The following is an 11,968-nucleotide window of genomic DNA, read 5'->3' as shown; positions in this document are numbered from 1 at the left end:
GAGCTAAATAAAAAGATAAATATGGTGAAGGATTGGCATCTATATTGAGGCGAATTGGTAAACAAGACGAAGCTTATGCTGAAGAATTGGAATTGAAGTGGCACGCTGAAGGTATTGAAAGTTTATAATGTTTGTCTACCAGACTTGCCTCCCAAGAAAGAGAATGAGTATTAGTTTTTTCATTCATTCAATTTAATTTTAGTTTTAAGAATACCAAAGTGTTCACCCAAAGGCAAATGTATTAAATAAATTTATGTTTTTATATTTACCTTCAAATAATCTTTTTTTAGTATGTTGTAAATAGCTTCACACACGTCAGTGATTATTTTACCAATCGTACACGGCGCAATTTTAAACACAATAGACAAGTTGTTGAAACTATCGCCTATTTAAAAAAAAGCACATTCAACTCAGGTAAAATTGTTGATTAATTTCCTAGAAATAATTACCTGATGCCAAATAGAATAGAGTGACAGCTAGACGACTACGACTACTAATTGCTTTCCTCATATTTGTGCACTTTTTTCGTATCAAAGGTTCAATCTTTTGATGAATTTCTTCAAATTCAACAAAAGTGATTCTTACAAATTTTTTGTAAAATTCATCACCTTCTGCTTCCAATTTCTTTATTAAATTTTTGTACACATTTTCACGGTCACGATCTAAATAAATTTCGCGACTCCAAATTCTTGTTTTTTTCCTATTTTCCTCCTCTTTTATTTCGTTTAGATATTTATTGAAACTTAAAAAACCCAAAAGCAATTTACGTCTTTTCGACATGTTCACTTGGCACACAAAACCACAGAGCTCGACAATATCACTCTTCTACAATAAGCATTGCCATATGAATTCTCATGAGCTTTATCATCATCATGTAACTACATGTGAGAATGGGCGACAATACTCTCACTCAAATGACTCTCATTCTCCGTCTTTTCGTTCTCAGAGAGAGTGAGAATAGCTATTCGTGTATATAGGCCAGTGGTCGGCATGAGAGGATCTGTCACTGTGTTGGTGAGCACGAAAAAAAAGTAGCCCAGTGAGAAATTGGAATTAAATTTAAGCAAATTTTATAAATATTTATTAGTATAATGAAAATTATCAAAATGTCTTTTAAGGATATTATTCCCTATTATCTTTAAAAGACTTGGAACATAAAAGGCATTGCATGGCACCAAAGGCATTTAGAGTCATAAAATATTTCTCGCAGGGCATATTTGGTTTTGCGCTATAGTCTTGCGTGATGTTAATTCGTTGCTGGCTCGAAACCGACTGAACGACAGAGCGTAAGCGTACGTGTGAAGTTAGTTTGCACAATTGTGCTAAGAAATGCCGACCACTGAAATATAAGTCCGTACATACGCATGTACATACAAATCCACGTATTAGGGTGTACCTAAATACAAAACAATCGGACATCAAATATTTGAATAGTAATTAACAATTTCAATATATATTCAAAATAAATTATAGTAAATAAAAATAATATTATTTCATTAATTAAAAAAAAAAAATTCAAAAAACAAATGGTTAATAACGATACAAATTAAAATACACCTGCAAGAGCTACACGCTCAAAACAGGTTGTTAAATTCATTTCACAAAGTGACAGTTTAATAAGATACTGCACTAGATTTTCTTCTTCATCGATTCAAGACTACTCTGAATCGGTATTAGAAATCAAATTTATAAATCTCAACATTTTTGGACACGACTCCAAGTGGCTCATGACGCCGTAGTAGAATCTGACGAAAGTGCTTAGAATAGTACGAAGAAACAAAAGCTATAATCTCCGATCAACCAAAGCTAATAAAAGTAATTGCACCTACTCCACATCCGAGAGGAGAGCTGCCACAAATGTAACAATATCAAGAGGCAAGTTCAGACATCCACCTCGAGGTGCCCGCATGTGACACAGAAACCTTTTACGGAGGCTATGAAGAATGGCCGTCTTTCCGGGATAAGTTCATGGCCGTGTACATAAATCATCCTATATTATCACAAGCGCAAAAATTGTATTACCTCCGATACAAAACTAAAGGTCAAGCAGGCTCAGATAAAACAGTTCGCTCTTAATGACGACAATTTCAATTTGGCTTGGGAAGCTCTAAAACCGAGATATGAAAACGAGATAATACTGGTCGATAAACGAGTAACGACACCAATTCCTAACTAACTTCCCAAAAATAAAGAAAGAAACAAGTGTAGAATTCATCAAACTAGAATCCACTGTTTCAAATTGTTTGTCTATTCTATCGACACCAAATATTCCAACAGACAATTGGGACCTTATTCTGGTAAACATATGTACCTCAGCATTACCAGAACATTCATTACTTTTATGGGAGCAATCGCTCTCATCAAGAAGAAGATGCCCAACGTGGCAACAAATGAAAGATTTTCTGACAAGTTAGAAGCAATCAAACTTTAAAAAAAACTTTTTACAAAACACAATCGTTCACATCCGAACAGAAAAAACATACATACGTAATGCGAACTAAGTAAGAGAGGGCATAAACTTATATCTTGCTAGAGGTTTAAAAACTGAAATATTAATAAAAGGAACAACTTCGTCAGGTCAAAAAGACTCTGTATAAACTGCTTGTCTCACTCACACAATCATAATAATTGTAATAGCAAATTTAACTGCTTATATTTTCACAAAAGACATAATTCTATGCTTCATTACAGCAGACATCACATCTCACCCGAAAGAAGCGCTTATACACAAAGAAGCACGGGTTTAATCGCAAAAGCAAATCCCGAAACCCAAAATTCGAAAAATTGCCGAGAGACACCATGTTGCTCAAAGGCACAAAAAGCTCAAACGCTGCACAGCCAAACACAAAGTGGGCTAGTTACAGAACTAGTTACCCCCATACCAATTCAAGTTGAGAAAATATCAAATCAATGCCTTAATTCACAATTAAGGAAATTTCAAGAGATAGGGAAACTTCCCCGAAGGATGGAGTCATGTGTAGAAGTTCACGCAAGTGAGGAAAGTCTCTGATCGCCATTCACTTGGGAGTGGCCAGAAACGATTCTTTTACATATGACTCAAGCAGCTCACAACTTCCGGTCTTTGACCAAGTATCCTTTGGGTAGCCTAAGGACATCCGTTTGAAGGCGAGCTAAAGTGAGAAGGCGAAACATCTCCTACATAAGGTTATGCGCTGGGTTTGGGACCCGCCACGTAAAAAAACACTCGAACGAAAAACCAACAACAGCCTCGGATAAGAGACCCCCCTTTTGATGACGACCATGGCAAACGAAATAAGGACTTCGATATTAAGGCATGCACCTGGAATGTCGGGACCCTTAATTATGAAGGTGCCGCTGCCCAGCTGGTTGATGTCCTCGTGAAAATAAAGGCTGACATCGCCGCCATCCAAGAAATGCGATGGACGGGACAAGGACAGAGACGAGTAGGTCCTTGTGGCGTTTACTACAGTGGCCATATAAAGGAGCGCAAGTTTAGTGTGGGATTCGTGGTGGAAGAGAGACTCCGTCGCCGAGTACTATTATTCACACCGGTTGGCTAAATGAGTTAGCGCTTCCCCCCTCAACACACGTCCTTGGATGATAATACACCACACCAACTCGATCCACACACACATGAAGACACCACACACGAATACAACACACAAGACAACATCATACAGTTATGCAGTTATACAGCGTATTCACCATTCAGCAGCCCTTAAAAGGATCAGCAGTAACGAGCAACGGCGGTCCGTAGCAAGCAAGTGCTTACAACAACGTGGGTTTTCTTTTCGCAAAAACTAAATATATTCAAGTGATTTTATACTAAAACAAAATAAAAAAATATTCAATGATTTTTCGAAAAAATACATGCAAAGTGATTGTTGCTAAAATACATGCAAAGTGAGTTCTTACTAAAATACATTCAAAGTGGCCCTTTTACAAACTAAGTTCAAAGTTTTTTACAAAGTAAATTCAAGTGGGTTTTACTGAAGTAATCTAAAGTGTTTAGGTAAGAGAAAAATGAATTTTGAATTGAAACAAATCAAACAAGTGTCGTGGAAGCCGAATAAGTAAGTAAACATACGGTCCTTCGAGCCATAGTGACAGGCACTATGGATTTAAAAAAAAAAGAAAATTGTGCGGTCAAATAACCACAAGCAAAAAATATATATACATACATATATATATATTAATATATACGTTCATATATGTATGTGGTACCTAAAAAAGTGCTGAGAAGTGGTGAAATAAAAATATACATATGTGCACACAAACAAAATCAATAAAATAAGGCAGTGCTAAATATAATCACAAACAAAAAAAAAAAAGGTGAAAAAAAATAAAAAAAAGAAAGCGGTGTAAAACAGAAGCAACTATAAAAAAGAGAACGGACGCGAAATAAATACAAAGCTAAATAATATATAGTGGACGCGAATCACAACAAAATATACATACATAAGTAACTGAAAAGAGCGGGCGCGAACTAACCAAAAAACAAAATAACAACAACCACACAAAATCAGCACCGCCATAGCAAGGATTGGGAAGAAGAGCCGAAGCAAAAGTTGCGAGCATTTAGCAACATTGTCCCCAAAAACCCCCTGGAGGAAATTAAAGAGAGTCGTATCGATTCCTTTCAATTGTTCTTTTTCTATTTATGCATGTATGTACATATATTTAATAAATTAATTTTTGTGGTTTTTATAAATGATCCGTTAAGAAAAAAAAAATCTGTTGCCAAACTGTTTTTAGTATTCGGTTTATTTCCCGGTAAAAACCGAAATACCGCTAGAAACAAAACAGTTTGGTTATATCTTCTTCTTCTTAATTGGCGTAGACAGCGCTTACGCGACTATAGCCGAGTTAAAAACAGCGCACCAGTCGTTTCTTCTTTTCGCTACGTGGCGCCAATTGGATATTCCAAGCGAAGCCAGGTCCTTCTCCACTTGGTCCTTCCAACGGAGTGCAGGTCTTCCTCTTCCTCTGCTTCCCCCGGCGGGTACTGCGTCGAATACTTTCAGAGCTGGAGTGTTTTCGCCCATCCGGACAACATGACCTAGCCAGCGTAGCCGCTGTCTTTTAATGCGCTGAACTATGTCAATGTCGTCGTATATCTCATAGAGCTCATCGTTCCATCGAATGCGATATTCGCCTTGGCCAACGCGCAAAGGACCATAAATATTTCGCAGAACTTTTCTCTCGAAAACTCGCAACGTCGACTCATCCGTTGTTGACATCGTCCAAGCCTCTGCACCATATAGCAGGACGGGAATTATGAGTGACTAATAGAGTTTGATTTTTGTTTATCGAGAGAGGACTGTGCTTCTCAATTGCCTGCTCAGTCCGAAGTAACACCTGCTGGCAAGAGTTATTCTGCGTTGGATTTCTAGGCTGACATTGTTGGTGGTGTTTACGCTGGTTCCAAGATAGACGAAATTATCTACAACTTCAAAGTTATGACTGTCAACAGTGACGTGAGTGCCAAGTCGCGAGCGCGACGACTGTTTGTTTGATGACAGGAGATATTTCGTCTTGCCCTCGTTCACTGCCAGACCCATTTCTTTTGCTTCCTTGTCCAGCCTGGAGAAAGCAGAACTAAAGACGCGGGTGTTGAGGCCGATGATATTAATATCATCGGCATACGCCAGCAGCTGTATACTCTTATAGAAGATGGTACCTTCTCTATTTAGTTCTGCGGCTCAAACTATTTTCTCCAAAAGCAGGGTGAATCGCCTTGTCTGAAACCTCGCTTGGTATCGGATGGCTCGGAGAGGTCCTTCCCGATCTTGACGGAGTTTTTCGTGTTGCTCAACGTCAGTTTGCACAGCCGTATTAGTTCTGCGGTGATACCAAATTAAGACATCGCGGCATAAAGGCAGCTCCTTTTCGTGCTGTCGAAAGCAGCTTTGAAATCGACGAAGAGGTGGTGTGTGTCGATTCTCCTTTCACGGGTCTTTTCCAAGATTTGGCGCATGGTGAATATCTGGTCGGTTGTTGATTTTCCAGGTCTGAAGCCACACTGATAAGGTCCAATCAGTTTGTTGACGGTGGGCTTTAATCTTTCACACAATACGCTCGATAGAACCTTATATGCGATGTTGAGGAGGCTAATCCCACGGTAGTTGGCGCAGATTGTGGGGTCTCCTTTTTTATGGATTGGGCATAGCACACTTAAATACCAATCGTTGGGCATGCTTTCGTTCAACCATATTTTACAAAGAAGCTGATGCATGCTCCTTATCAGTTCTTCGCCGCCGTGATTGAATAGCTCGGCCGGTAATCCGTCGGCCCCTGCCGCTTTGGTGTTCTTCAGGCGGGCAATTGCTATTCGAACTTCTTCATGTTCGGGTAATGGAACGTCTGCTCCATTGTCGTCGATTGGGGAATCGGGTTCTCCTTCTCCTGGTGTTGTGCGTTCACTGCCATTCAGCAGGCTGGAGAAGTGTTCCCTCCATAATTTAAGTATGCTCTGGGCATCAGTGAATAGATCACTTTTGGGGGTTCTACAAGAGTATGCTCCGGTCTTGAAACCTTCTGTAAGCCGCCGCATTTTTTCGTAGGTTTTTCGAGCATTACCCCTGTCGGCCAGCTTATCAAGCTCTTCGTACTCACGCATTTCGGCCTCTTTCTTCTTCTGTCTGCAAATGCGTCTCGCTTCCCTCTTAAAAACTTGGTATCTATCCCATCCCGCACGTGTAGTGGTCGATCGTAACGTTGCGAGGTTGGCAGCCCGCTGCGACACGGCACTCCTCGTCGTACCAGCTGTTCTTTTGCACTTTCCGAAAACCAATGGTTTCGGTTGCAGCTGTACGTAAGGAGTTTGAAATGCGGTCCCACAGTTCCCTTATACCGAGTTATTGACGAGTGCTCTCAGAGAGCAGGAGTGCAAGCCGAGTAGAAAATCGTTCAACTGTCTGTTGTGACTGCAGCTTCTCGACGTCAAACCTTCCTTGTGTTTTGTGGCGTGCGTTTTTTGCTGCACAGAGGCGAGTGCGAATCTTAGCTGCAACAAGATAGTGGTCCGAGTCGATGTTAGGACCTCGGAGCACACGCACATCTAAACCACTGGAGACGTGTCTTCCGTCTATCACAACATGATCGATCTGGTTGGTAGTTTTTCGATCCGGAGACAGCCAGGTAGCTTGATGAATCTTCTTATGCTGGAATCTAGTACTACAGATAACCATATTTCGGGCCCCGGCGAAGTCAATCAGCCTCAACCCATTTGGCGATGTTTCATCGTGGAGGCTGAATTTACCGACCGTAGTGCCAAAGATACCTTCTTTGCCCACCCTGGCGTTAAGGTCGCCAAGCACGATTTTTGATATCGTGGCGGGGGCAACCTTCAATATCGATCATTTTACGAGAAAACTCGATTTTCGAGTTGAATCGGAATCGAGTTTACCATCCCTACTGGCAGCCATCGCGTGCACATATAATAACCTCCGCACAATAACCACCACAAAAAAAGTGATTTTTTTTCCATGTAATTTATATGGAAAACCGAAAATTTGAAAGAGGCACCTTTTAATATTAATATTAAGGGCTCATCTTTTGAGTGACTTTTTTTTACACATTTCGAAAGTTTTGAGCCTGTTTTTCAGTTGAAAAAAAAGGTTGCCTGAAAATGGCACACCATTATGTACATTGTACTACAGTACATATAATTTGCTCCTTAATATATAACATAATTTATACAAATAACACACATATATGTATATACATTTGCATATACATTCATCATATTGGCACACTTTTTAGGATATCAGTGAAAGTAGACGTGTTTTTTAGTGATCTAGGATATTTGCAAGAATTTTGTGGTGTTTTAAAGCGATAGAAAACTTGTTTCTGTCTAAGACTTACCGGGAGACTGGAACTTTTATTTGACTGGATGCTAATCACAAAATTAGATAAGTACAATAAATTGGTTCATTAGAATATATTTATTTGGCACTTACCTGCCCCTTTTTGGCAAATTTAAATAAAAATTAAATAGGAATTTCCCCACGTAACAGCGAATCAAAACGTGCACTCAATTATTTTTTGCCGTTTTGACTTGGTCAACCAGCTGTTTTTTGTTTTTGTTTCGTTTCTCCTTCTTCTCCTTATTCGTTTTGTTTTGGGTTACGGCATTGCCAGCCCACAAAATACAAGTAAGGTTTGTTAAGGCAAAGGACTGAACGTACCCACTGACAGGTGTTCCCAACTATTTTCTGGCAAAGTTATGGCCTCTGAGAATAGTTTGGGATGTACACCAGAGAATCTTTTTCGTAGGAACTCGAAAATTTTGAGAACGCCTCCAAAAGGCAAACTTGAAGAATCCGCCGCTGCTGGATCAGCAAAAAGATGTGAAAATGCCGACCAAACAGACAAAGGCGATAAATCTGAGCAGCTTCAGAATAGTGAAAATCCCAATATTTTCTGCAAATTGGGTATAAAAATTAGAGAGCTCGAAAGCATGATGTCCGGACAGAGACATATAAAGCAAGCAATGCGTGATCTAGTAAGCTGCATCACAAGCTTGTATGAAAAGCAGGAGAATCCGTCGAAAAGAGTCATGGTGGGGAAAGCGTCGCAGGTATCCCCTATTCAAAGTGAAAAAATGCACCGAAGAGACCACGCGAGATATTGGGATATTTGCCACCAACGAAGAAGCCCAAAACATGAGCCACAAAGTGCAAGCGACATATAGTGAGGTCACTAAACTCATGCACAAAGACGGTTTGGGAGACAAGACCGCAGGCGAGAAATGGATAGACGTTGTCAGAAAGAAGAAACCAATCGAGAAGAGAATCAGATCGAAACCAGACGCTATTATCTTAACAAAAAAGGAGGGAGCGTCGTATGCCGATATCCTGAAGAAAAAAAAATGTGACAAAGGCCTTGAAGAACTGGGTTCAAATGTGAGGTACATTAGAAAAACCCTCAAAGGAGACCTACTGATTGAATTAAAAAATCAAGCAGAAAAGAGAGCCGACACGTTCGAAAGCGCCCTAGAGGGAGTTATTGGTGAGATGGCCGTAATACAGCCAAAATCCCATAATATTACCATTGTGTGCAAAGACTTGGACGAGATAACCACCCCTGAAGAAATCTGTGAGGCATTACAAAAGGAGTGTGGGATCCAAAACCTGGGGAAGCAAAATATAAAAAATCTGCGGAAAACTCGAAGTGGCACTCAAATAGCCCTTATATGCCTACGAGCTGAGGATGCCAAAACTTTACTCAAGTATGGTAAAGTTAAGATCGGGTGGTCTATCTGTCGCCTCCGGGAATTTTCACCTATTACTCGTTGTTTTAGGTGTTTCCAACTTGGACATATAGCACACAAATGTTGCAGCCCCATTGATAGGTCTTCTCTTTGTACACGTTGCGGAACCCCAGGTCACGTAGCAAAGTGATGTACAAATTCCCCAAGTTGTATGCTCTGTAAAGGGGAGCACTCCGTTTTAAGTACGGTTTGTTATAAATACGCAGATATGTTGAAGGCAACGAAATAATGAAAATATTGCAACTAAATCTCAACCATTGCGCTGCAGCACAAGACCTTCTGAAACAGACAGTGCTAGAAGAAAACATAGATGTCGCTCTATTAAGCGAACAATATTCTCAACGTTCGGAAAGCACTTGGAATAAAGATATAAGTGGCAAGGCGGCAATATGGGCCTGCAAAGGTCAAGCCTTCACATCACGTTCCAACGAAACCCATAACGGCTTTACATGGGCGAATATACAAGGAATATTTTTTGTAAGCTGTTATGCTCGTCCTAGTGCAACAATTAGCGAATTTGAAGACTTTCTCCTGGAGCTATCCCTAGAAATCAGAAGCAAATCGCCAATAATTATAGCGGGAGATTTTAACGCATGGTCTACTGCATGGGGTAGCAGAATTACTAATCATCGTGGTCGCCTCATTCTAGAATTTTTGAGTCAAACAAACCTTACGATTCTAAACAGTGGCACACAAAATACCTTTCAAAAGGGAAATAAAGGTTCAATAATAGATTTAATGTTTGTTAACGACTCGCTTAGCAGGCATACTGTGGAAGGTGTCAGATATGTACACAAATAGTGACCATATGGCTATAATTGCTGAGGTCTCGTTCTCCCAAGAAACGGAACACTGTCCGAGAAATACCTCCCGAAAACGAAGTTGGCGGCAAAAGGAATTTGATACTGACGTTTTTGAGAGTGTCTGGAGTACGGCAAATGCATCAGGCGAAAACGCAACCCAATTAGTATCCGCTGTGCGGAAGGAACTAGTTGCAGCTTGCGATGCAACTATGCGCAGGACGAGATACTATAACAATCGAAAGCCGGTATACTGGTGGAACGACGAAATTGCCAAGCTGAGGAAGCTCTGTCACTCAGCTAGACGCCGCCTACAGCGTAATCAGGGAAGTGATAACGAAATCAGCCTTAGAGAAGCATTTAAATGCCAAAAAAAGCTCCTGAAGTCAGCCATTATCCGTAGTAAGAGATCCTGTTTCGAAAAGCTCTGCGAAGAAGCCAACATAGACCCCTGGGGAACGGCATACAAAATTTGTATGTCGAAGTTCAAACTAAGTCGCAGCAGCCCAAGAACGCATTATTTATGAAAAATGTTGTCGAAACGTTATTCCCGACACATGCCTCCATTTCTTTATTAGACGAAACGAAGCTACGGAGCCACCCTCTATTAGTCACAGAAGACGAGCTATTGGCTATTGTGAAAAAATCAAAAACTCCAAAGCGCCTGGAATAGATGGTATATGCAAATAGAGCCCTTAAAGAAGCCATAACTCTAAGGCCCGGTTTATTTGTTAACATGTACAATGCGTGTATATTAGAAGAGGTATTCCCCGACCCGTGGAAGATACAACGTCTGGTTCTACTGCCAAAGCCGAAAAAGCCACCAGAAGAACCTTCATCTTATCGACCTCTTTGCATGCTCAACACAATTGGTACGAAAGCATTGTAAGAAACCGCTTGGAGATAGCAATCCAAAAAGCCGGCGGATTATCAGAGAGACAATACGGCTTTATTAGAAAGAGGTCCACTATCGACGCACTAAGAGAAGTAGTCGACACTGCGAAATGTGCAATAAGTGGAAAAAGATGGAAAGGTGGTACAAAAAAATACTGCGCGCTAATAACCCTGGATGTAAAGAACGCGTTCAACTCTGCAAAATGGGCAAATATAATAAAAGCTCTACACGATATACACGCTCCTCATTATCTAATAAATATTATTATGAGTTACTTTCAAAATAGGAGATTGCTATTCGAGACGGACGAAGGCACTCAGAGCTACACTATCTCCAGTGGAGTTCCGCAAGGCTCGGTTTTAGGCCCGCTGCTATGGAACCTGATGTACGACGGAGTGCTTAGAATACCGCAACCACAAAATGTGAAAACAATCGCATATGCGGATGACCTCATAGTGGTAGCTGTGGCTAAACATCTGGATGACCTTCGGATCAAATGCAACGACAGCATAAATGGTTTGCGCAGATGGTTCACTACCATGAGTCTAGAGCTTGCTGAGCAGAAAACAGAAGTCCTGCTCATAAGCTCCAGGAAAATTGAGGAGAAAATATCGCTCACCATAGGAGAATGTGAGATTACTTCACAGCCGCAGTTGAAGTACCTTGGGGTAATAGTGGACTCGCGACTCAAGTTCAAGGAACACTTGGAAAATGCGACGCGTAAAGCAAATAAAATAAATAATGCGTTATCTAGAATGATGGCAAATAAAGGCTGTGTGCGTTCCAGCCGACGATGTTTAATAGCTAAGGTAATAAGTTCAGTTATCCTGTATGCGGCTCCAATATGGATACAGGCGCTAGAAATAAAATCATATGCTAGACCGATTAACACAGTGCATAGACTTTCAGCAATACGCGTGATAAGTGCTTTCCGAACCATTTCAAATGACGCTGCTGAGGTACTAGCCAGTATGGCACCGATTGACATCCAGGGAGACGAATTCGCGCGAATATATA

The sequence above is a fragment of the Bactrocera tryoni genome, unplaced genomic scaffold (genome assembly GCF_016617805.1).
Source record: "Bactrocera tryoni isolate S06 unplaced genomic scaffold, CSIRO_BtryS06_freeze2 scaffold_926, whole genome shotgun sequence".
Classification (NCBI taxonomy): domain Eukaryota; kingdom Metazoa; phylum Arthropoda; class Insecta; order Diptera; family Tephritidae; genus Bactrocera; species Bactrocera tryoni.
The sequence above is the reverse complement of the archived record's forward strand: the minus strand, read 5'-3'. Positions refer to the sequence as shown.